This window comes from Electrophorus electricus, chromosome 15 (assembly GCF_041902795.1).
Source record: "Electrophorus electricus isolate QZ-2024a chromosome 15, ASM4190279v1, whole genome shotgun sequence".
Classification (NCBI taxonomy): Eukaryota; Metazoa; Chordata; class Actinopteri; order Gymnotiformes; family Gymnotidae; genus Electrophorus; species Electrophorus electricus.
In genome coordinates, this window is record NC_137511.1 from 7,130,001 (window position 1) to 7,155,000 (window position 25,000).

General features: G+C 42.7%; 1 protein-coding gene across 11 annotated transcripts in view; it reads left to right on the forward strand.

The window, feature by feature from the left end:
* The window catches only part of rbfox3a (RNA binding fox-1 homolog 3a), a 296,448-nt gene that overhangs the window by 36,111 nt on the left and 235,337 nt on the right, over nt 1–25,000 (forward strand). For 8 of the 11 annotated variants that reach the window (XM_081698296.1, XM_035533352.2, XM_081698294.1 and 5 more), the window contains exon 2: nt 11,164–11,267. The exons of 1 other annotated variant lie outside the window; for it this stretch is intronic. The gene's annotated coding sequence lies outside the window, so the exon portion shown is untranslated. Of the gene's footprint in view, nt 1–8,614; nt 8,849–10,944; nt 11,024–11,163; nt 11,268–25,000 lie in introns of those variants that run through there. 2 more of the 11 variants (XM_081698291.1, XM_081698292.1) reach the window with 2 other exon arrangements.

The following is a 25,000-nucleotide window of genomic DNA, read 5'->3' on the forward strand; positions in this document are numbered from 1 at the left end:
GACTGAGATCTTGGCCATTGGCTTCATTTGTAAACCACAGTCAGTATGCCATTAGTTTCTCTTTTACCTCTGCTATAACCTTCGCTGGAGTTGTTCAGTACCTAGCATTGCTGCCATTTGAGTTTCATTGGAGCCCTTTGCTTTTACTGGTATTTTATTGTAAGCAGAACATAAAATGGCATGGTAAAAAGTAGAAGTTTGTTAAGACATTCCACTCAAGCATGCCTTTCCATACTTTTTTATAGGTACTTTTTTGTCTGGTCAGGTCAGCAGAGGAACAGTTAGGCTTGCTGTCATGTTGTTGTGTAAATGTCCCGCTGATATAGTAGCATTAAAAATGCAATCATAAAGTCACCTTGATCATTGAACCTGCTGCTTTATCACTGCATGGATTTCACTGTGCTATTCTGAGGATATTTACTGGTGCTGTGCTGTAACAGAGGAACCATCCAAGCCTCTTAATTGCACACAATGGGTTTGCTTTGTTTCTACAGAGCGTGTTTCATGAGGATTGGTATGTATGGGGAAGCATGAGCATTGTCTCATCATTTCCTCCTTAGCGCTGGAAATGCTTTTATGCAGCCCCCACATCATTGCGTATGTACAGGACGACAGATGGGGCTGGTATGTGGAGATAGCTCAATCTCGTGGAATTGGTGGGTAAATGTAGTGTAGGGTGAGGACTGCCAAAGAGGGGCAGATGTGTGGAGGAACTTTTACAGGGCTGCTGGGAAGCACTGCTCCTCTCAGAGGTCACCGTGATAGCTTGAGCAGACCGTGTTTCAGGACATCAGGTGGTCTCAGTGAAATGAAATGCCCTTAAAGAGACCATCTGCATGCTAGCACCCAAGGTATCTTTTTATATTTATGTTACTGGCTTTGCGTGTTTATGCGTTTAATGTGTCCTTTTTGCTGTCGGACCGATGGTGGCCACTGATGCCTTACCCCTAATCCCCAAATTGTATGACCATGAAAATAAACTGGGAGAGGGACTCTGGGCAAGCTCATGACTCCATCCGTCTGAAAGTGTAAGCCTCCAAGCTGCTTCCCTGTGCTACAGAGGGCCTGGTGGTGGCCATGGCTGGCATCTGTTGGCATAATGTTGCAAGGAGCCTCCAAGGCAAGAGTAACTGATCTCTCAAGCTCTTTTTCTCTTTTTTATGGGGGTAAATGGTGTCTGAGGGTAATTACCAGACGGCAAGGGGTCTGGTTAATTAGCCCTGGCTTGCTCTGTAATGAAGGATCAAGAGGAACAGTGCACTGAGGAGCTTGACCAGTCCTTGTTGATTTTCCACTTTGGGCTGGGTCTCCTCACCTGCTGGCTTTTAATGTCCTGCCACTTACAGGGGAGTAATGGACTGAGCTGTCACTTGTGCTGGTGGAAGCCCAAAACACTTTTGCTGGCCAGAGAGAAACTACATTTAAGTAAAGATTACTCTGGACCGCACTGTGCCAATGCCACAGGGATTCTTCCTGGATCACTTTATGAAGTTTATTTTGAGAGTTCTGTAACAACAGTCAGTTCATTACCTCCGTAAATGGGCCTGGTGTAAATTTGAGCCTAAACTGCACATGTTATTGGTAAATCTTAAAATATCTTCTATGTGGGGAGTTGCAAGCATTCCATGTACTTTCATGTGCATTCCATCTTCTGCCCTGCTCCTCTTCTTCCTTTGTGAGTTTCTCTTCCCTATTTCTAGCTGTCAGGGCAGCGGCACCATTCTGCATCTCCTTGTGCACGAGCTGGAACTTTGTGAGAGGCGGCAGACACTAATCGCCCCTCTCTCAGCGCTTTACGACAGGGAGCAGAAGAGGAAAAAAAACATGCTTTGCATGGTTCCCTTCCTTCACTTTCAAGCTTGAGCAAGCCACTGGAGGGGAGGCGTGTGTGAATGGCAGAAATAACAGCAACCGCGGGAGGAGGACTGAGCACAGATGATACAATCCCTCTTTTTGACATAAGCACTTCGGCCTACACACCCAGATCTCCCCAGCAGACAGTGATATGATGGCGTAAAATGAGATGTCTCATATGTAGAAGTGATCTGTTTTTCCTCTTCCCTCACCACATTTGTTCATTTATGTAAATGCTATAGGAATATAGGACAATGCTCCTAGAAGCAGACATTTATGGCCATGGTTTCAGCTAGTGTGTGGAGGCAAACAAGTTCATTCTTTTATTCAGGTATATTCTGTAATAAAGTGTTTGATCTTTTATTCGGGTATATGTTGTAATGTGTGCAGAACACAATGTTCTGCTCTGCAAAACACTGTGAATACTCCAGACAATTTGAACACTTACCCTGTCAAATGGAGTTCAAATTATTTAGACTGTATGCACAGTAGTTGGTGTATATAGAACTCCTTTTCTTATATAGAACTCTATTTTTCTGTGATGAAATGTATACCCATGATTTAGAAATACAGGTATTCTGCTGTACAGCAAGAGAAAGCTGAAGGTAATATACCTCAGATCATAGTGCTCGGTGCAAAGAGTCACTGGAATGAAGATGCTGGATTAATAAATTGTAGTATGTGTCCAAGGCTGTACATTTTTGTAAACAGTTGAATCAAAACATCTCCTAGACATGCATCTTAAATTATCTTAATAAATGTTTGTACAAATATACGCATGTATAAATTTTCTTCTTTTTAAACTTTTATTCCCCCCTTTTTATCCTTTGTAATTTGTTATACTCTCAAGATGCATGTGACCTAAATAATCAATAACTGTCTTACTACTTGCATACCAGTCTTGGCCTTACTGTGATCTCAGTTCATAGTCATGTATCTTCCACCAAAAATCTGGGACAGTTAAAAGTGAGGATTTGTTTTTCTTATAAATTATACTGCGACATTTTCTACTTTATTTGCATTGTTTTATATCCTCCAGAATCACCTTTTAAGGCTAATGATGTTACTAATTATGATGGAGCCTGCCTATCTTTGCGACAGCCTTTAAGTGCTTGTGACCCCCCACCACCTACCCCCCATGACCCCTCGCCTCCCGCGCAGGTCTTATTCACCTACTGCGCACGTGTTCAGCACTCCAAAATGAGGCTGTTCGCCTCAGTCAACGAAACAAAGATACTGTGTACAGGAACAGGGCAAATATTTCCCCGTCTGGCCATCTGCAGGCAGGCCCAGCTCAGCAGGAGTCCAGAAAATGAGGTCAGCTGGGCTTTTGATGCAAAGGAAGCTGCAGGCAGACGTGTTACCCCTGCAGCAGCGCCGGCAGCGCCGGGCAGAGAGAAGCGTTGCTAGCTCCGTCGCAGGGCATGGCACGCTTGCTGCGCCTTTTCTCAAGTAAAGCTATAATGAGCTTTCGAATGACTGCTACCAGTGTTTGACAGCACTTCCGTCTGGACGTTGGGCCTTCAGTTTTGCAGAAATGGATATATATATTTTTTAAAGCTGCCATTTTGCCCATGGATTTGGCATTTAATCTAACCTGTGTTTAAAACTTACGTTTTTGCATTGCTCTTGTGCCGTCAGGTAAAAGTATATGTTTTGGGTATATTTGAATGTGTAAGTATGAATGTGAGCTGGAAAAAAGAGGATGTGAGATGTAGTCGAGGTGCAGCAGAACTGCGCTCCCATTTTCTCCGTCCCCCACAGACAGCAGCTGTGCGTTTGTCCTGCTAATGGGAGTGCTCTCGTCGCACAGAGTGGAAGTGGAGAGCCATGGCAGGGAGCTTTCAGGCTCTTCCCTTGGGCCAGCCTGAGCGAGGCTCAGCTCCGAGCAGAGCAGGGTGCTGGGCCTACTGCCAGACCGCAGCGGCCCCCGGCTCTCCCTCTGTCCCCCTGACAACCACAGCCTTCACAGGGACCCTGTCAGACAGCAAAACGCTGACACGCTGGATGCCGTATGCATCCAGGCCTTTTTTTTTTTTTTTTGGTATGAAATACTCCTGGATATATTAGGCTTCCTACAACGGCTCCTCACAGCTGAGAATACAGCAGTTATTTTAAGTCAGGATATGTGAAAAATGAGCATTTATTGCAGTAGGTTAGTGGTTCTGCAGGCAACGTTGGGTATAATTATTTAATTATTTTTGTTCCTTTTCCTACGCCCTAAGCCTAAATAAGAAACATATCTATGTGCTATTTAATTTATATATATATATATATATATATATATATATATATATATATATATATATAATAAAGATATAAAGATGTCTAAGTCTATATATATATATATATATATATATATATATATATATATATATATATATAGACTTAGACATCTTTACATCTTTATTATTTAGGCTTAGGGAACAAGCAAAGAAACTAAAATAATTGCATAGGTTAGCTGATTATCATCATAATACTAAATGATTTTAATTAGTGCACTTTAAAAATGTAACTCTGTGGTCATTCCATCTGCACAGGCAGCAGGCTACAGGTTCCTCGCATTCTTGATGCTGGCCGCCTGTCGCATTCGATTTTCGGCACTGTGAAATATTTGTTCAACAAAGTGTGAAATGCTGCAACATCTGTTGTGCAATTAGATATTTAGGCTCAGCATGGGCCGGCAATGGCTGTCAGTCCCCACTCGCATTCCGCGCAGATACAGAGAGGAGCGTCGTTAATTGGCCGGCAGCTGCAGGCCACACATGTGGGTGGTGCAGGTAGCACAGATGATGTTTCCCTTGCTGATTACATATTGCTGCATGCCAGCCACACTGGTTTACTGGCTTTGTGTCACACCTCTGCTTAAGCTGCCCTTTCTTTTAAAGCAGTTCGTAGGTTTAAAGTGCTTGATTCATTTTTCTACTCACCCAGAGTCAGGTGGCTTCATTAGTGTGAAGTCTGAATATAGGTAAAAACCCATGCATAACGAGTGGAAGTCTGCGTCCGTGCCAGCGTCTTGTCGTTAGCTTTTCAGCAGTGCAACGTGGTAAAATGCACCCGCATCATTACTGCATGTACCTGCACAAGCTGCCCTCGGCCACAAAAGGGCTCGGTCACAAACGTCTACAAAGAACTTTACACACTCCCAAGTCTTTGGATAATGAGCAAAAATTAATGACATTTTCAAATGATCAAATTGAGATCAGTGTGAAGTTGTTAAATTTGGCAAATAACTAATCGCTCTATTCTTGTGCTGGTGTTAGGCTTTGTTTTTGAGAAGGCTGGCAAATCCGGAACTCTTCCCTTCATCACGCCAAGCTAAGCAGAAGGATGAACGGTATGGACCCATCAGTCTGTTTGGACGCAGATGTTACACTCTCCTTTTAAATGATTATAATTGTTCAGACTTCATTAACATGGTGCTAAAACTAGTTCCATCCCCCTGTCTGCTGTGTGCTCTTCAGTTTGATTGAACTGTCCTCGGTGAAGGTGTGAGGGTCTGCATGGCCAGCAGATTGTCTCCTAGCCCCTATCGTTGCACTACAGAGCAGGAAGACAGACAGGAAATGGATGATCTGGCTGAGTCTGCCCCACTGCCGGAACCCAGCCCCCGTAACGTGATTAATGGCACCTGGCTCTCTCCTCCTCTCGTTCTGTCTCTGTCAGGAGTCAAGTGGGCTGAACAATAATAAACAGTCCAGCTTGGATCTTGCTACACTGTATAGTGACTCCTCATGCATACACATGCACGTGCAAGCACACAACATGCTTGCATTAGGGTCCATTTTTATTCACATGGTAGTCGAAATAATCCTATAAATTTGTAGCACTCAGCTTTAATAAACTGTTGTAACTGTTATTGTTAAAGCTTGCCTGCTGTTTCTGAAGCGATTTTCTTTTCTTCTCGAGTGCTAGTAATCAGTCTAACTCCTATTGTCCAGAGCACCAATTTAAATCTGAAAGTCTTAGAAACACATACACACAGACACAAAGAAATATGCACACATATATACACACAGAGCAGGCTGAATTGGGAAGGGCAGAGACATGGCCTGGGACTTTATTCAGTACCCCGATCTCCCTCATTCCTCTCATGAGTCCCTCACTTCACAATGTCACATCCTGCTCCGCCTGGCACTCAGGACGTGCCACGGCCAATCAGCTCCAGCACTTGTGCAGGATCCCCTGGAACAGAATCGCCTCTCCTTCAAACACGTCTCAGTGTTCATCACCTCAGCCACCACCAGGCCCGAGCTTCACCTCTCTGACCCCCGAGGCAGGAGGAGAGCAGTCAAGTCCGGCCGCAGCTCCAGCTAGAGCATTGCGTTATCATTAGCTGGTAGACTATAGTTTGGTCCTGTGATAGAAGGATGCATTGCAGTTGTATTACACTTGTGCAATAGTCAAACAGAATCTAATGAGCAGGCTTCAAAATAACTATCCTGATGTAGTGAGTAAGTGGGCTTGAGTTAGTTACAATTAAACAGGACTTTGTTGCCTTGTGTAACAGTCTATAAATGGTCTGCCATGATTGTATAAGACACTTTAGGTCTCCCACACTGCCTGGGCATTGTGTGTATGATAATGGCCTGTTTGAAGGAATTGTCAGATTCATTGTGTCATGTTTGGTTTGGAGGAAGGGAAAGGAGAAAGACACTCTCCCACTCACGAGAGTCCACTTTATCTCAGTAATTGGCTCAGTAACGGGGGAAACACTGTTTTTGTGCTTGATAGCAGGGACAGAATCCACACAACACACACACCCACACACACACCCACCCACGCACACATGTGCATACACTCACACACACACACACACACACACATACACACAGCATTTCTAAGCTGAGGAAAAAAGAGGCCCGTAGGCGGTTTTCCTTAGCCCACCTCGTTACTGTTATGACTGAGCAGTCGGGGGAGGGAAGCAACTCTTCTTCATGACCTAATTGAGGCCTGTGTTCTGTTGCTCTCAGCAACTGACCAATCTGTGCAAACTTTTAACTGTTGGTAGAAATATGGCGTAGCCCATAGAAAGTGTGTTGAGTATTTTTTTTTTCTCCACCATCTGTATTGTTATTGTAAAGCCACCTTAAATTAAACATATTATTAGGATTATTTCTGCATTGTGGATCATGTATGTTGCATGTGAACATGTGGGAGCACCATGTGTTCATGTGGAGGACGTATGTCTCAATGCGAATGTGCTTGTCTGCCTGTGCCCATGCAGGTCCTGGTCACACGGAAGGAGAGTGTAATTGTGTTCCATAGTGTCGGATCTTGTCTGGTGCTTTTCCTTTGGGGGCTGAGCACGTGGTTGCACTGCGGAGGCGTCAGCTGAGCCCATATGCCAGGGAGTGGGTGGCGGCCTTACATAAACACGCCTCTGTTTTTCACGCCACCTTCAGTGCCCAGCGATAGCGCTGACAATGCGATGTGTGATTTCACGTTAAGGCCGATGCCACTGACCATTATGACCATTATGACCGTTATTACCTCATGTGAGCCATACGCATCAGTAATGAACACAGCTACAGAACAAAATACAGGGAAGATAACTAACTCTATGTTTATATCATACATGTAACAAAAGGCTGATGGCTTGAGAAATATAGTGACTTTTCTGGATGCTCGTGTGTGAATGCTCGGCAATTATGTTTGACTGAGGTTTGCGGATTATAGCTGTCAGCTATGGAATGGACAAAAAGCACTGACTCAATGGGATTAGTCCTACATCATGTAGAGACATCCACCCAAGTGGAACAAAAACCCCATTAACATCTCATGGAAACACTTTTAATTAGCCACATTTCATTCCATTGAAAGCTTTTACACATGCACAGGGGGTTGTCTGTAGATCTCTACTAGAATATGATCATTTAGGTTTAAAAGTAGCTGGAAAATACTGCTATCTGGTTTATCAGTAATGCCTGCTTTCAGGACCTTTCTTTACAGAGTCCTTTAAAGGTGATATTTGGTATAACGCAAAAACGAGCCCTCTTTTCAGAATGTTTCTTTAAAGATTCCTGTAATTTCCATTTATTATAAGCAAATTGGAGCTTGCACACTGCAAAATGTGAGAATACATATAACTCAAACCTGCTTATCATGGGTAGTCTGTTCCTTTGTCCTTTTTTGTGTATTTGTGTGCTTTGTCAGGCAGTCTATTTGTGTGTTTCTCCATGCTTCTGATTTTGAAATCCCTGATCGTTTTTGTGCCCCTGTCCCCTTAGGCATGTTGAGGTGACTAAGCTGTCTAAGGTGTTGAGGGTTATTGTGATCGGGAGCTGCAGCAGCGGGTGGACGCAGCAGGGCCAAGTGCAGCTAACTCCCCCTCAAAACCATTCCCTGACCCTTTTGTCTGTCCGTGTCTCCAGCCAGGTACCACCGATAAGAGTTCCTACGAGTCACATGTTCTTTTTTCTGTACTTTACCATACTGCGATAAAGGCTGGCTTCTAGTTTTGGGTTATATGAGGACAGCAGTACATGGAGCTGTAGCTCTAACAATCAAAGCCCTTTGAGAAGCTGAGGGAATGAAATGTTCACCGTGGTCTCACTTCACTGGTTTGCGGCAGCAGCCTGGGTTTGGAGTGAGCGCGGGTGAAGTTGGGGGAGGGGGTCAAAGTGTCCTATGGCTGCAGGATTCGCTTGGGAGCATGTCAATCTGTGGCAGTGGGCAGTGGCATGGAACTGATTGCCCTCCTAAAACAGAAAAAAAAAAGATTCCTACACGCATTCTCACACCCTAACAATTACAGCTTCTCCACAGTGCTCCCTGGGCTCTTCTCAGAGCCTGCGGTCATGCCGGGATGGCTGTGCTGTAGTGCACTGGTCACATCCCCACAGCAGCGAGACTGCTGCGGACACGTGAGTCGCCAGAGGAACATGGATAGATTCCCTCCTCCACAGTCCCCTCCGGCAGCTCTCAGCCGTCCTCCGCCGCTGTTGTCAGGCAACTGTCATGGAACGAGCAACGGCTCGAGAAAAGGCATGTGCGTAACCCCTGCATTCATTTTCCGAGCGAATTGTGTCTCCCAGCATGTTGTCAAATTCCCAAAAGCAAAATATCAGCACATATCAGACTAGCATTACTGGAAGAGCCAAATATTGTTTCAGTTTGTTATCACCTGTGAGTATTGGCTAGAAAGAATGTCAATTTTCTACACCAATTTATCCCACATCGCTTCATGGATGATTGTTCTGCTTTCCTGTAGATACATACTCTTTGCCACACAGATGCACACACACACACACACACACACACACACACCCCACACACAACAACAGATGGTTTGTTTTTATAGGATTCTTTGGCAGGTACTTCTAAATGAGTGAGGCACTATTTATAGAACACTATCATTATGGTTGTCCTGAACATGTATGTCTCTTTTTATCATGCAAATGTTGGTGCACAATTTATCACAAAGTAATTGCATGTTGCATTTCAGTCTGACTGTGCTCATTTGTCTGTGTTAAATCATCAACTAGTGCACATTTTAAATAATTTCATTTCATAAAGAACTAAACTAGCTTTCTTTTGTAATTTTGTTATTGTGACTCAGTGTCTGTTTGAAATTTAAAAAATAATTTTTAAAATCCTTTTTTATGAGTTGAAGGAATTAATTCTACCTACAAAACCAGAATGTTTATCTAATTTTGAATCCTTTGAATTGCAAGCTAAGATTCTTAACCAATCATACGGTGAAACTTTTTGTTTTGCTAAGAAAATGAAGAATTAGGAATTAAGTTTGCAAAGAATTAAGAGATGCATTTTTCCTTAGGATGAGTAGTTTGTCAAAGGAGTGAATACACAGTAGCATGTTATTGTGAAATGTCTGGAGTTAAAGAAGTCATTAGTTAAGTATTACCAATGCTTCAGGGGAACCTATGTTAAGCGTGCTCTGATCCTTATCAGTAACAGCATACTTTACATTTATCAGCTAAAGTCATTAGCCAACAAAATAATTTAGCTCTGTCGAGCTTAGAGCCCAGTGCATTGGTCTTTAAATATGCCAGTGGAAGAGCTTCTCTCCCTGTGCTCTTTGCAGTACTGTACTGTAAGTTTGGACTCTGCTGAGGTGCCTATCTTTTGTGTACAACCTGGGGCTGAAATGCTTGACGGTTCGTTAAAGAAGCCTGAGAACGTCTGTCCTTATTTTTGGATGGCATGTTGGAGGAGAGGGATTGCGCAACCTGCCAGGAAGCAGGGAGGGCTGGACACAGAGAGCCAAAGTGGAGCTTTTCTCAGTGCTGGCATTGTGTTTCCAGGGGCTTCAAAGCTGTCCGCCCCAGAGCTGCTGGCTCCTGAAGCACTTTGGAGAATGGTTACCTTGATCAGGCGATTGAAGAGACAGATTTGTGACAAGCAAACACTGTTTATAGTTGGGGAGCTGTGTTTGCTCAAGAGAGAAGTTTTCAGTTAACTTCAGTTAATTTTAGTTGCTACAACATGGTTGATGTAAATCTACTGTCTTGTCCAACTCCATATGTTTTATTTATATGAGTGTATTCTTCATTGTGAAAAGAAACATTTGTGTGAAGATACATTTTTTTCTATTTTGTTTTCTGGCAATTTGATGTAGTTCAGGGGTAATAAATAACATTTTTGTGTCGTTTCATAGATTTAGTAGTAGATTAAACCTTCTTATATGACACTACATGAGGGCAAACCTGTGTGAGCCTTTACTGTTGTGCTGAGGTTAGAGAGGACCGTCACCTTCCAATACAGAATGGCGACAGAGTCAGAGTTTAGAACTAGGTGCATGCAGGTAGCATGGGGTGAAATGAATGGTTTATTGGAATAGAGATCACCCTTTTCTGCTCCCTGAGGCTGGCACACTGTTTTTCTCTGTCAGCATTATCTGTAACCTAAAGGAAAGAGAGAGAAAGAGAGAGAGAGAGAGAGAGAGAGAGAGAGAGAGAGAGAGAGAGAGAGAAAGAAGAGAAGAGACGAGGTTATTTGTGGAGCTTGTCTTTCTTTTTTTTCTGTGTGGTAGCTGGGAAGGGACATGGCTGGACGATGATGATAATCAGGGAGATCCATTGTTGCTAGCAGATAGAACATGATAACTTTTAATGGCCTTTAGAGGACCTAGATAGCTTCTTTCATTCAGAGCCAGCAAGAGCCTGACCTTGTGAATGCTTCCTGCTTCTGGAAATTATGAAAGGTGAACTGAAAAAGATTTGCTCAGACACCCTGCTGTTGAGTTATTATAATACATGTATTGCTTCTAACATGCTTTGATGTGACTTCTCTGATGCTGTTTCATAACTTGGTTGGTGTCTTTTGTGTTCATGTTTCCTTTAGAGTCTTATTCAGTCAAGACGAAATGCTGCCAGCTGAGTACTAGCATCAGGAACAGTGGAGAGCAACCAGTGTATTGCCACAACAGAAGCAACTTCTCTCATCTGGTAGGCATCTGTTAAAAGAAATAAATCATCCCCTTCTTTCTTGGGTAGGAAGCAGTAGCTATCATTTGGTTCTGTTAAATTAGAAAGTTCTGAATGTTTGCAGACTGATTTACAGCCACCAATAAAATCACTGGAAGTGGAGGGAGATTATAGTAGGAATTCTAGTGAGAAGTTATTAAAAAGAATTATGTAATTAATAGGAGCTGAAGAGTAAGGAATATATGACTGCCTAGCATTCAGGTTTATTTCTGCATAAATGCACAATGGGGAATCTTTGGGAAGCAGAACGTGGCTACAAGCAGCAGGGGGTCCTGAGGACTACTCAGGGCTGGATGACTGATTTGGGTTTCAAATGGGAAGAGAAGCTCCAGCTTTTGGGAGCCTCTTGGAATAATTTCAAGAGCTCCCCAAATCCCAGAGCTATAACGAAAGTATTCTTGGAATTGGTTACAATTCATATTTCCACCTTCCACTTCTAAATGTGTGTCCCATTTAAGGAAAATACTGGGCCTAAGCTCCACTTGCTCTCGTCACCCAGGGAATGAATGAGCTCCACTCGAAGGGTACTCGCCGGAGAGAGGATTTGGTGGGTCTCTCAGAGGAGGAGGAGTGTGTGTGTGTCTGTGTGTGTGTGTGAGAGGACGAAGGCATCTATAAGCACACTCAAGTCACTGAGGCAGGCCAGTACCACACTGAGTCAAGTACACACATGGCTAAACACGCACAGGCCTAGTGAAGTGACACATCATTTTGACAAATCTATTTTACATTCTTACCTGATCCTTCCTAGAAATGCAATAGGCTGGCTTTGGAAGGCTGTTGGGAGGCTGTTTCTGCATACATTTGGAGAGGAGGAGGATTGGAGATAGTAGTGGCAAAATAACTTTGTTGGAACGCAGTAGATGAAGGCTGGAGTTGGTCGAGAAGGAGCAGATGATGTTGGTGGCAGGAGTTTGATGTTTCAACAGGAGACAGACTGGGACAAGGTCATTAGGATTCTGATGGAGTGATGGCATCTGCTGGTACTGAGCCATGCTTGGCTGCTTGGCGCTGTAGGGCAGCACAGTGGCCATTAAGGCAGCTGGGTTTGGGGGTCAGGTCCCATGGAGGGCACTGCCACCCCCCCGCCAAGGTGCATTCGCCAGGCTGCACTCCAATGAGTTCCCTGGGCAGGCGGTCTATGGGGGGACAGCGGGCTGGAAGACCAGGACAAATTGGCACAGGGAAGCTCATTTCCCAAGCCCAGCATGAGGGACAGCATAGCAACTCAATGAAAGGGGAAAAAAACACACAAAAGCAAAGCCTCCCAAGGGCACCAGAGTATGAGTGATGATCTGGGAGAGAGGTCAGTCGTTTGGACTCCACACTCAATGGGTGCCATGGTGGTCTCCCACCACCAGCTGTTTCATAAAGGAAAGCCCAGTCCTGCAGGCCTAAGCACTCTTGTGTCAAAGTAGACATTTTAATATGGATGCATATCAGCATTAAAACAAACATGAGCATAAAAGACACTTATATATACCTGTTAAATATGTTTATTTTTATTTATGTTTATGTATAGCTGATAATTGGAATCATCATTGCTGATATCATCCTGTAGCTGGTGTTGTATAACAATGATTCAAAAGGACGTCTTGAATTTACTTTCATAGTTTGAAACTGAATGATAAAGCTGAGGAAATTATTAACACTTCATGGGAATTATTCTCATGGCAAATTATTATCCAGTAATACATAACAAATGCCTGTAGGTGGATGTGCATGGCTGAGATTAGAGCATTTGCTGATATTTTTTATTGTTTTCTGTTTCTGCATTGCTGTTTCATTCACAAGTGCATGTCCAGTGAATCTTGAATAATTAGGGGATTTTATCTTCCACTGAAGACTGATGATGTGAAAAAACCCTGAAGCAAGATTGCTGCAGTCTAGAGAAAAGCAGTGTTCTGCATACTTTCTGCGTCCTCAGTTGGTCAGTTTTGTCTTCTGTTTTGATTCAGTGGATGTCAAGTTTTTTAAGGTTTTTTTTTTTGTTACAGTAAAGTTTTCTGATGCTAAGGATGACAAATGCTGAAAGCTATAATTAGTTGAACAAATTTGTTTTACATACTTCCTGGACTCCCAACTTTTTCATTAAGTGACCTTGAGCACACCATTCAGTTAGAATAATAGAAAAACAGCTTCTGTGTGCAAAACTCTGTTGTTTTGGTTTGACAACGTATTGCAAATGAACCTTTTCTCTTCCCTATAATTTCATAGGGTAATGACTAAGGTCACAAGGTGCATGAACAGTAAAAAACTGCTTACTAGACATCCATTCTTTTATGGATGCCTGTTCCACATGTGTGAGCAGCACCGTGGATTATTCTCGCTAGGTCCATGCTTGCTTGCATGTGATTTAGGGAGACAGCGGGTGTGTGAAATGTGTATTTCCCCCACACACCCTTGCCAAAAGATGACACATGTCCTCTATACATCAGCATTGGGGGATACAGCAGATGACACCTATTCATCTCCCCCAGACCTGTTGGCATGTTTTTAAAGGCCGTTAAAATGACATCCATCAGAACAGGGGAAATTCAGCATACAGCAACCACTGTGGTAGTAGCAGACCTGAAACTGGCCATCTATGTGAGCGGCCATCCATTCCCAAACCAAGTCACCATTCACCGGCAAGATTTGACTGCAGTCACACATCACGCTGCCTTTACAAAGTGGTAATAAAGTAAACAAATTGTGCAGATGCACCATATTTCTGATTGTTGTTGTCGCCACATCGTCCAGAGAAAATCCACTAGATGACAAGTTGGTTAAGCAGAAGCAGATTTATTTTTGAATGCACTCATTTTGGTAATAGATTTTTTAAAAATTGTTTTTCTGAAGGACAATAATGCTATCAGTCTGTTTTTTTCTCAGGCGTGACACATTTGATAAGTGGCAAGTGAGGTATACATCTCATCTCGGCTCTTATGAAGAGTCTACACCTATGCAGATAGTGAGTCTGTATTACCACAGAAGGAATACCTTTTTAATCCACTTGGTTGCTCAAATGGTTGCTGACTTTTTAAAACTGTTTCCTTAATTGAGTCAACCTAAGGTACAAGTCATTGTGTTTTTTTCTATTTTTCAGATATTTCATCTATAACCATTTGTTTGTTCAATGTGCCATCTAGTGCACAAAGACTCTGACTCACCTCATAAGGGAATATTTCTGTTTTCTCACAGAAGACTCTGTACTGGTTGTGAAAGATCATGGAGGAGGGTACACTACAGTACACACAGTTTGCTTGTAATCCCTGAATGCCCACAATACTGCTTTCAAAACTAGAAGCATGTTTATGATTAAAGTATTGGCATTTCTGACAAATCCAGTAAAGAGGCACCAGAGGTGATTCTGTGTTTAATATGTGGTGGGCTGAATTAATTTATTGTGACATATGAAAGTGTCCTACTGTCTCTTCCCTAACCTTATTCAACCGCATTACAGTAGAGCATTGTGCAGACGTGCTGATACGCGGATCTTGTTCTCACTACCGGCGTCCAGGTCAGCGGCTGTCTGTGGCTAAGCCCTTCTTGTTGAGGCCTTGTTCACGCATTAGTGGCAATTAAATGCGGCGCATGCTTCCAGATGTGTGGCTAAGCATGGCGCACAGAATTGGCTGCGACTGGCTGGCACTTTTGTGACCCGACTCCTTGTCAACACCCTGCCAAGTAGATCCTGCATATTCCTCCACAGAAACTTATACACAGATCAGATATACTGCATGTGTGTGAACGCGAACACACACATACACACACACACACACACACACACACACACACACACACACATACACACACATTCCCATGAAGACCAGGCATGCTCAATGTGGCTCGCAGACACAGCCTGTTCCCCTGGCAGCCCAACCTGCTGACGCCGCTGCTTGCCTCATGGATGGAGGTGATTGTGTTAGCATGGTCATGTCGTGGAGCTGGCACCCATCCCCGACAGTTGTCCTCAGAGAGGGGTCATGGACTAGAGGAGAGGGTACAATGGCTCCACCCACACTTTTTAATCTTTTTCTTTATATGAGCATTCAGAACTAAAACCACATATTTTACTCTGAATCTGCTTTGCTATCAAGTTTTATGTGGGTAGCATGACGTTATTGTGAAACATTGGTGTTGCTTTGCTACATGTATGGTACATAGTTCTCAATAAACGAACGGACTCAATAGATGATCACAGGAAGGGAACAGTGTCCATTCCACGCCCATTCTTTATCCGCCTTAATTGCGTTCCAAAACTTGAAGCCTCCCAGATGTAGTCTAATAGGGATCTGTAGTGCACAGCTAGCTGCTCAGCACCCTCAGCCCAAATCCTCATTAGAAAAAGTGAAGCCACAGCATTTGGCGCTTATGCAGTAAGTTGTAAACATATTAAAAATTAAATTGCACCTACAGGCTTTGAAGATGCATTTTTAATTTGCAATCTCTCAGTTTTATTCAGGATTACTCTTTCATGATGAGACAAACTGAATTTATAAGGTAAAATTATAGTTTGTAATTGTTGGTATAATTTGCTGAGTGCTGTATGTAGTGCCACACACATTTTATCCTTTTATTTGGAATTTGTGGAAAAGATAGAATCTCCCTTTTAATTTATGTGGAAGTGCATGGAAAAAGACTTCCCAACACAAACATATAAAACGAATTGTGGTTTGCATTGTGTAAGTTTAGTATTTCAGTTGATTAGGCTGAAAGGTTTTTTGGTCTCCAAATTTATACTTTTGATGAATTTGACTCTGTCTGATTATCTCATGTAGCTGTGCAGTGAGTTTGTTTCATTTTCTTAGGGGGAATTTGATTGGGAGCAATTAAACAATTGGAAGTTTATTAAGTCCCTGTTGTGTGTTTTGGGATCCTGTCATTGCATGGCACTTAACAGATGTTCTGACTAGAGTGTTGTTTGCCATCCTCATACAACCATTTTTATGCTCTTTTTAGTGCTACAGAGCTCATGTTTACGAGTGCAAATGTTTATGGTCGCAATTTTTGTGCGAGTCTTCCAACGAAACGTGCAGTATAAGGACTACCGATCTCACTCTTCCACACAGCAGAGAGTCATTTAAGTGGGCACAGATGTGCCTTTGGCAGGAGCCAGACTCAACGAACAGGCTTGGAGAAAACTGCCTGCTTCCATTTCAGTTAAACTGAACATGAGGCACATCGATAACTAATGCTAGGCATGCACGCGGATACCGTTGACATAAATTTATGAAGTGTGAGAAACCGTACGTCTTTATGATGTTGCAAAATACACATGGTTGCAAGAAATGCATGTCGCGTGGTTATCTATAGAAGATTTGTCAGGGTAGGGCTGTGTGGGTAGATTATTGACACCCACACACTTCCATCCTGCCCCTTTCCCTCAATTGGCAGCCCCATCCCCTGGGGCTGGTGCCATATGGGCGGCTGTGAGCAGGCAGCAGGAGCCAGGGAGCAGACGCCGGCCGCAGTACTCCGCCTTGGCACAGGTGGCGCCGTGGCACCAGCTTAGGCTGTCGCATCCAAGCAAGTGCTGCTTAGTCAGCCCACTTTCTCCCCTGAGGAGTCCAGGGCCCTCACGCTGTGCTCGGGCTGCCAGTGCCAGCCCACACCCACCCGTGAAAACCTACCCGACAAGCAGGCGGAAAAGCCTGAGTGGCGAGAGCTCAGCGCAGGCGTCTGCGCAGAGCCGCCTCGTGCTCCTCGTGCTCCTCCGTTGATCAGCAGGGGACAAAGTGGCTGTTGGCCATATCAAAACCTGCCCTCAGTCATCTGTTCTGACCTGGTCCCTGGCCCCAGGTTTAGGACCATCAAGAGGGAGAAAGTGAAGAGGCGTTTGTAGAGCCACACCGTGACCATGAGTCCAGCCAAGTTAGGTCCAGCATGGCAGTGATATTTTGTCCCTGGCGGCTGTCTTTTTTGGATCGCTGTATTGTCTTCATCTGTCGAGCCTCACCTTGGCCCTTTACGGCGTGCTTGGCAGCGTAGTGGGAGTGGTCAGATGCCGTTACACAAAAAGACACATGGTATTGGTAAGGGAGAATGCTACCTTGCAGTCCAGCTCATGGTCTGCACATTAACAAGGGGAGCGCTTTGCCAGTTTAGCCTCCCCTCCCCTCGCCTCGCCCCTCCACCCTCCCATCTGCACTCCTGCTACCGCTCTGGGGAAGATTTAGACATCACTTTTTATGCCCCCCCCCCCCCCCCCCACCTTCCTCAGACACCCCTGCTTATGAACCCTGCATACAAATGCATGGAGGTGTTGTCCTGATTGATGGCAATTAGCATTTGGTAATGATAACAGATGTTTGCGGTGCCAGGAGCCTGATACCTGCCGCCCACTCTGCCATCTGCCATGGGCATCGGGGGCCTGGCACAGAGGCCGGCTGGCACGGAATATCAGGGAGGGGAGGGAGGGAGGAAAGAAGGAGGGGTGCTACATCGTAGTCCTCCCCCTCTATTTGACATGAGGAGCTGTGGCTCGCGGCAGGGAGTTTCCTGTGCACGCCGCGTCCCCCGAAGCCGGATGTGTTTGGACAGGACATGCATGCTTCGGGGGAATGTTTCTTTATGACGTGTCTCCTGAGATTCAGGTCAAAGGTGTGAATGATGGCGTTTTTAGATACGTGTGAGACTTACTTCATCTTTTGGAACTGCACAATACTGCAGATGTATTTGTGAATTTGGCAGCCGGATTAGGAAGTGACAGTATGTGCAGGGTGAACTGTTCAGATTATTCAGTATCCTCTGTTTGGTGTAGGCAGATTGTTAAGCAATAAATGTTAGCTCAGTCTAAATTGGTAAGTATTTAATTTTTTAGCAATTTTTCTATAAAACTATGTACATTGTACAATCCATACATAACTTGACAGTGATACAATTTTTGCTGTTTTGGCTTTGTACTTTAGCATGCTAGATTTGAACTGAAATAATGACTACATATTATTGATATTGAGCTGTTTTGAACTATAGCCTAATTTATCAGAGTTAACTAGCATAATAATCTATGAATGTCCTGTGAATTTGATTTAAAATTGTAACCAAACCAACTAAAATAAAAAAGACCATTGAAGTATCTTCCGAGGCAAAGCTAAACAAAACAGAAACTAATTAAAGATGACTTTGCTTCTTGCCACTTTGTCTTTACTGTTTTGATAGTTGCATTGCATTGTGGGATTTCCTTATTTATTAAGTATACATGTGCTGATGTATAAATAAGAGACTAAAATAAGAGCTCTTATTATGCAGTAGGTATTAGCCTTTGTGTCAGGGATATGCATTTAATAACCTAAAATACTGCCTAGACAGCTCAATGACTATTAGGGTGAACAGAAGTAAAGCTATTAAGTGCAGGATGTCATCTTTACTTTGAGGACATTTACATCTGTTTTGGATAAATTACAGCCCCTTTTAACAGAGTTAATGCAGTTCTTGTTCATCATTCTTTCAATCTTGATACACAGTGTTGCTTACGTCATAAAAAGCACAGCCTCTAAATCTTTAGGAGTTCTTGTAGACATACAACTGTAGTGAAGCGAGTGTTATAACAAACCACAAAAACTTGATATATATATATATATATATATATATATATATATATATATATATATATATATATATATATATATATATATATAATATCTTATCTCTGATAACAACCACCCATTGATGCTTTCATTAGTTTTATTTGCTTGATGTATGAGCAGGGAGCTTTGAAAGAGGAGTCGTGCTCCTTCGGCGAGGGTGCAGGCGTGGGTGAGTGCTGAGAATGCAGACTTTTGGAGAAATGGAACTAAAGTTAGCATCACCTCCCATCACCTGGCCTCACAGGACCCAGAAGAAAACGAAGGAAAGGAGCCCTCAGTGTAGACTTTGATTGGGCTTTTTTCTTTTTGCTTTATGTCAGCTGATTTTATTTCCTCTCCCTGACAAAGCATTAATTTTGAATGCTGCTGTCAGTGCTCCCCCGATCCCACCTCGTCAGTGAGCGCTCTCTTCCTCGCCAAACCGATCTCACAGTTCTCTAATATCATGATCAAGTCTGCTTGAGATGAGCTATATTCAGATGTGCAGAAAGCCATGAAGAGTCTAAATCAAGCAAGGCTTCTCCCCCACGTGTTGCCTCAGATCAGGCCATGGTAATTATTCCTGCGGACAAAAATGACTGACGTGAGTGCACTGACCTTAGAGCCTGATTACTGAAAGAGTTTAGGCTTATTGGATGATGTATTATGACCAATAAGTGATCACTTTATATTTGTTGCTGTTCCGGTTTCACACTTGAAATGATTTCTCTTTCCTGTAAAATGCTCTGAAAATGTGGCGAGGATATTGTATCCATGCACTATTTGAGGCACTTCAACTTACATGATAAGCACTGCTGTGCCAAATGTGCTGTATTTATTTTTTTTCCCCACTTTTAATCACATTTCTAGACTAGAACGTGTTTACACATTCGATCTTATGCCTTGTCTTCCAATCATCCACTAGGTGATGTGAAGTGTGTGAGCATTTGTCTGTGCTGCAGGACAGCAGGGCATGGTGTGTGTGGTCAGGCTACACTCTTCTGCATGCTGCCCTCTTGGCTGGAACCCCTGCTGTCTGTCACATTTACTCAAGAGAGAAGCATGTCGTGCGTATCTGGTCCTCTCCCGGAAAAGCTGAAATGTCTAACGTTCTCACTTTCTCTCTTGCTACTGATTGAGATTTTCACTGTTTAAAATCAATACTCTAATCTATAGCCCACTCCCCCTCAATAAGTCTATCCCTGTTCTCACAGAGCATAGGTAAGGTGACCCCTATGAGCCACTGGTATTAATAACTGTAGCTGACACATGAAATATATGGACTGTAGTCAGTTTTAGTTTTTATGATGAACATGTGGTGTTGGCGCTTTAAGCAGTAAATGCACATATAGCTGTGCAGTGATGTCATGACAAATTCCTGAAAGACTTTTTAATGTTATTTGCAAAGTTTGCAAAGTCAGAAACAGTTGGCTTTTCATACACCAGAAATGCAGAAATTAATTCAAAGTATTGAGGGTGACTTTGTTTTTTAAAGTTAATTGATATTTTTCTGCATGGAAAGTAAACCAACACCATACACATTCTTGAAAAAAAGAATTATTTAGCTGTCAGTCAAAATGTAATTAAAGTGCATTATTCTTTCAAAAAAAAAAAATCATAATCTTGAGCTGAGACATACAAATAAGGTTTAAAAGGATGATTTATTGTACTAATATGACGCAGATGAAATGAGTGTGCTGGCACCACAGCTAAGTGGATGAAGCCTATGCTTTACCACACTTAATATGTGGTTGGATACTGCACAGAGTTGGTGTAAATATTGACATGGGGAAATTGAGTCCACATAGAAGAGAGTACATGTCACGACCTTGGATGGCTGTATCTCTCCTGAACCATATCTGCCATAAATGTCACCACTTTGTGGGAGCTGTATCAGTTTTTTGCAGAAGTTTGAGAGATCTTTGCAAAACAGTCCAGTTCCCTGTGCTAAAGGCAGGCCTTGAACTCATCAGAGGTGCCTGCAGAAATCACTAAAGGAAGATGATCTGTAGCGTCTGTGTAGCATAAGCGCATTTTTGGTAGACTTTACAAACAGGCATGACTTGGGGAACAGGTCTCTGAGGTACTTGTAGGATCAGGTTACAGATGACTGCCATCTCTAATCTAGGAATTACAGTGGACTGACACGATACATCTTGAGCCTCAGTGGAACATGCGGTGGCTAATTTAATCTTGTAACATGAAGATTATTTTTGATTGGAATGGAGTTTGATCTGTTTGTCTCTTTAATTTGGCTCTAACCAGCTGAAATTTTCACAGTATTTAATAAAAGCTGCACTCGATTCATGGCCGGGTGACAATCTTTTATTTACTCGGTGTGGATAAAACCATTAATTCATGGTAATTAATGAGTAAGGTGTGGAGGGCGCAGGTAGCGCCACATCCTCTGGGAGGTTTGGGCGAACAGACTCATTCATCTCGATTAGATACACTTAGCTTCTGCCTCCCTAATGCCACTTTTCCATATTAATATCACCTAGCAGTTCTGCGCTAACATGGTCTCCTCCAATCACAACTCCTCAACCAGAACCATGGTGTCAAAGAATCAGACATCCTATACACCTTTATAACTAGCTGTCTGCCTCATATGGTTTCTCTCATAATGCAGTATGCAGAAGCTTGTGCATTCTGTTGGCCCTTCCCCTATTTATTTATTTATATTTATTTATTGTTATTTATTTATTTTTTAGTAGTGGCAAAACTTTTGGTGGGTTTTGAGGTGATAGGCTACCCCACAGAGGCACGTCGTGGATTGAGTTAGTGGCATCTCAGTGACTTAATGTAGGATGTGTGTGAGGAAGAAGTGGATGTTTTTCACAGAGGGCCCACTGGTAAGTACATGGAGATTTCAACCACACATTTCTTTCACTTCTGTCACTACTTTCCTATCAGCCCTAAAGAATAGCTACAGTACTGAGAAGACTAATTTGACAAGACATGCGAATTAACACCTTTCAAGGCATCTGCCACATATCCCTACCTAAGCGCGGATGGGAATAAAGTCAGATCTTCGAGGCCTCGTTTTCAGTCATTGCATGAATGTTAATTTCCCAAATCTGGTGCCATCCAGGAATTAGAATGTCTTGAGGAAAGCATAATGAAGCTCCATATAACAAATCTATGCTACAACAGGGGCCATGTCCTCTGAAAGTTGAGTTTTAGGCTCTGCTAAAATGATAATTTTCAAAAGCATGCATGACTTAACTTTGCCGTTGCTTTTATGATCTTATTCAAATGTCAGTCTTGGTTTCTCTGAACATTGTGAAAACTTTTGATAGATTCACCCTGGTAGTCAGGCTGAAGGCGATCACAGAAGAGAAGTTACCTCCACACACTATAATCAGAGCTGCTGCAACACTGACAGATGACCAATCAGATGTAATATATAGCATGCATGGAGAACTGCTCTGTCAGGAGAATCAGCTAGCGGTGTATTAAAATGCAAGATGGATCTAAAATTGGCTCGGGCCCTTGCTTGCAGTTAAGGGCCTCTATCTGGATTCTATACAGGTCCAGGGACCAATCTTCAGGCTTGATTTATCTGATGTTTTCTAAACAGTTGACAGTGGGAAACAAATTCATCTGGGCATTAAAATACACCGCCGGGCTTCTAGCAGGTTCCGGGAAGAGACCCTAGCTGTTTCCATGCCACGAGGCTACCATTAGCTTTATTAGAAATCCAATCACAACTTTCTCTTGCAAAAACCTGGACATAAGCCACTGTTGCTGAGAATGTGCTGCTGTTTTATCACATCCTTTATGCCAGAATTTGCATCTTGTGGAAATGCTTTGAGGTAAAATGTATTGATGCAAGATCGGTGTGTTGCACTCTTAAGAAGAGAGAACACATTACATTGTGCCAGTCTGCAGTCTCTAGCTGCTAAACATTCAGCCTTCTATGTTGTAACTTTAACACAGAAATGATAATGCTTACAGAAAATAATACATATCAGTTGAAGATCAGAGATGCTTCAGACATTGAAAAAACATTGTGATAGAGATAGACAGTTAGGTATTGTGTTGTCATGGCCTTGATCCCTATTGCAGTAAGGTGTCATTAGCTGAAATCTCATTAGAGAGCTTCATGCTATTTATCAGAATTCCATTTTTACTATGGCTATGCCATTAATTAATGCAACATGTGTCAACTTTTCATTTCATGCAGTTAGTAGCTGTAAACGCCTGCGTTTTCACACACCTGAAGTACATTTGGCTGTACTGTAGTTCATTCTCTCTGAAATGTTGCTATTTTTGTTAGATTGTGTCGGATTTTGCCTAATGCCTAAAAGGAAAGCATGGTGTCTGTCTGGAGCAGAGGAAGTTCTTTTTAATATGAAACCTAATCCAGAAATATCTTGGCAGCACACCCTGGCTGGTCTTTAATGTTTGCTTCAAATCCATGCCGATAGTGCATTAAAGCTCTTGTAGGAATGGCATCTCTCTGTGCTGTAAGCTCTTGCTTGCCGCCTTTTCTGTCTCAAAGTTTTCACACAACAACAATGACGAAGGGGCATCATATTGTCTCAGTAACACATGTTCCAGGATAGGAATCTTATCACTGCACTCCAGACCCATGTAAACACTAAAGCGTTCTCTCTCTCTTTCTCTGTCTCTCTTTCTTTCTGTTGCTCTCTCTGTCTCTCTCTCTGTTTTCTCTCCCTTTTTTCTCTCTCGCCATCCATCGCTGTCACTGATGTGACTCAGAAGATTCAGCTCAGTTGCAGCTGAGCATTTAGATATGTGTGTGCGTGTGTTCATGTGTGTGTGCGTGCGAGTGTGTGTGTGTATTGCAGAAGCTCACTCACTCACTTCCCCCTCAATCTGCTGGGCTTTGTTTGCCCAACACTTGTGTGATAGAGCATACTACACATGCCTGTTAGGGCATTTGTGCACTGGGGGGAGATTAAAGCCTCCACTTTTCTTTTTAAATGAACTCCCTTCTGATTCCTCCCACCCACAGCACTGGAATCAGGGTGTGATAATCCCTCTCTCTGCCAGCTTTGACAGACAGTGATGGATGGCAAATTCTGGGGAAAGTGCCGACTGCTTCTTGGGTAGAAAATTAAATAAAGTAGCCATTTATTCTGCATTACATTATATGCAATATGCACATTATAAGTGTACACTTACATGCCTATACGGATCATCTGCACTGTGATTCATGTGCTGCACGACTTACTAAACAATATTTGACATTTTGATGCTTACTATTTTCAACATACTGAACAACCAAGTACTTAATATGGCTACAAAATATTCTCAATTTATTTGCTGACTAATATTGCTGAGCACCTAACTAGTATCGATTTGTATTTGTACAGTTGAACCATCATATTCTAGAAGATGCTCATTGTGAATTTCACTGATACAGGGGCCTTTGAAAATGAGGAAGTCATATGGAAATCAACATGACCATTAAGGAAATCAAAATGCTTCCAGAAAATGCAATTTTGCAATGACCAGTCATCTTGAAGACAGCCTGATGGTTGGGAGTGGACTGACATTTCACTGACTAGCATGGCCTGCTCTCTCACTGGGAGATGCTAGAGACTTGAATAATGTTGGACATAAGTGTATAGTGGAATATATTAAACCTTATGCACTTGTAAACCTTTTCATGGGCCTAACAGAAACCCTGGCCTTTCTGAGGGCTGCAAGACACAAGGTAGAAGCAAGATGAACTGCTCAGAATTTATTCTGGGAAATAATCTGATCTGTTGGTGTAATCTCTAGAGTGTGGGAATGGGAATAAACCTTTGTATTTCTTTCTGACATACTGCATTGGACATTTTGCATTGTGGGCTGGGAACCTTGTCAAACATAAATTTAACTACTGTATTATTTTTTACCAGTGGTATTCAAATCTGAACCTCAAATCAATATCTGATCCTGGATTTTGTAATCTCTTATAGTTGATTAACATAAGTAGTTGTCCACTATGTTAACACCCCTGACCGCTAAGAATAGGGAGGTTAGAAAACCTGTAGGACCTGGACCTTGAAGATTGTCAGTTGAATATTTCTGTACTATACCTTTATCTTGGGAATTTAATCATAGATTGTGTAGTAATTACATTTTACAAGGAACAATTAGAGAACTAGGTCTAGCTGTTTAATCTAGCCC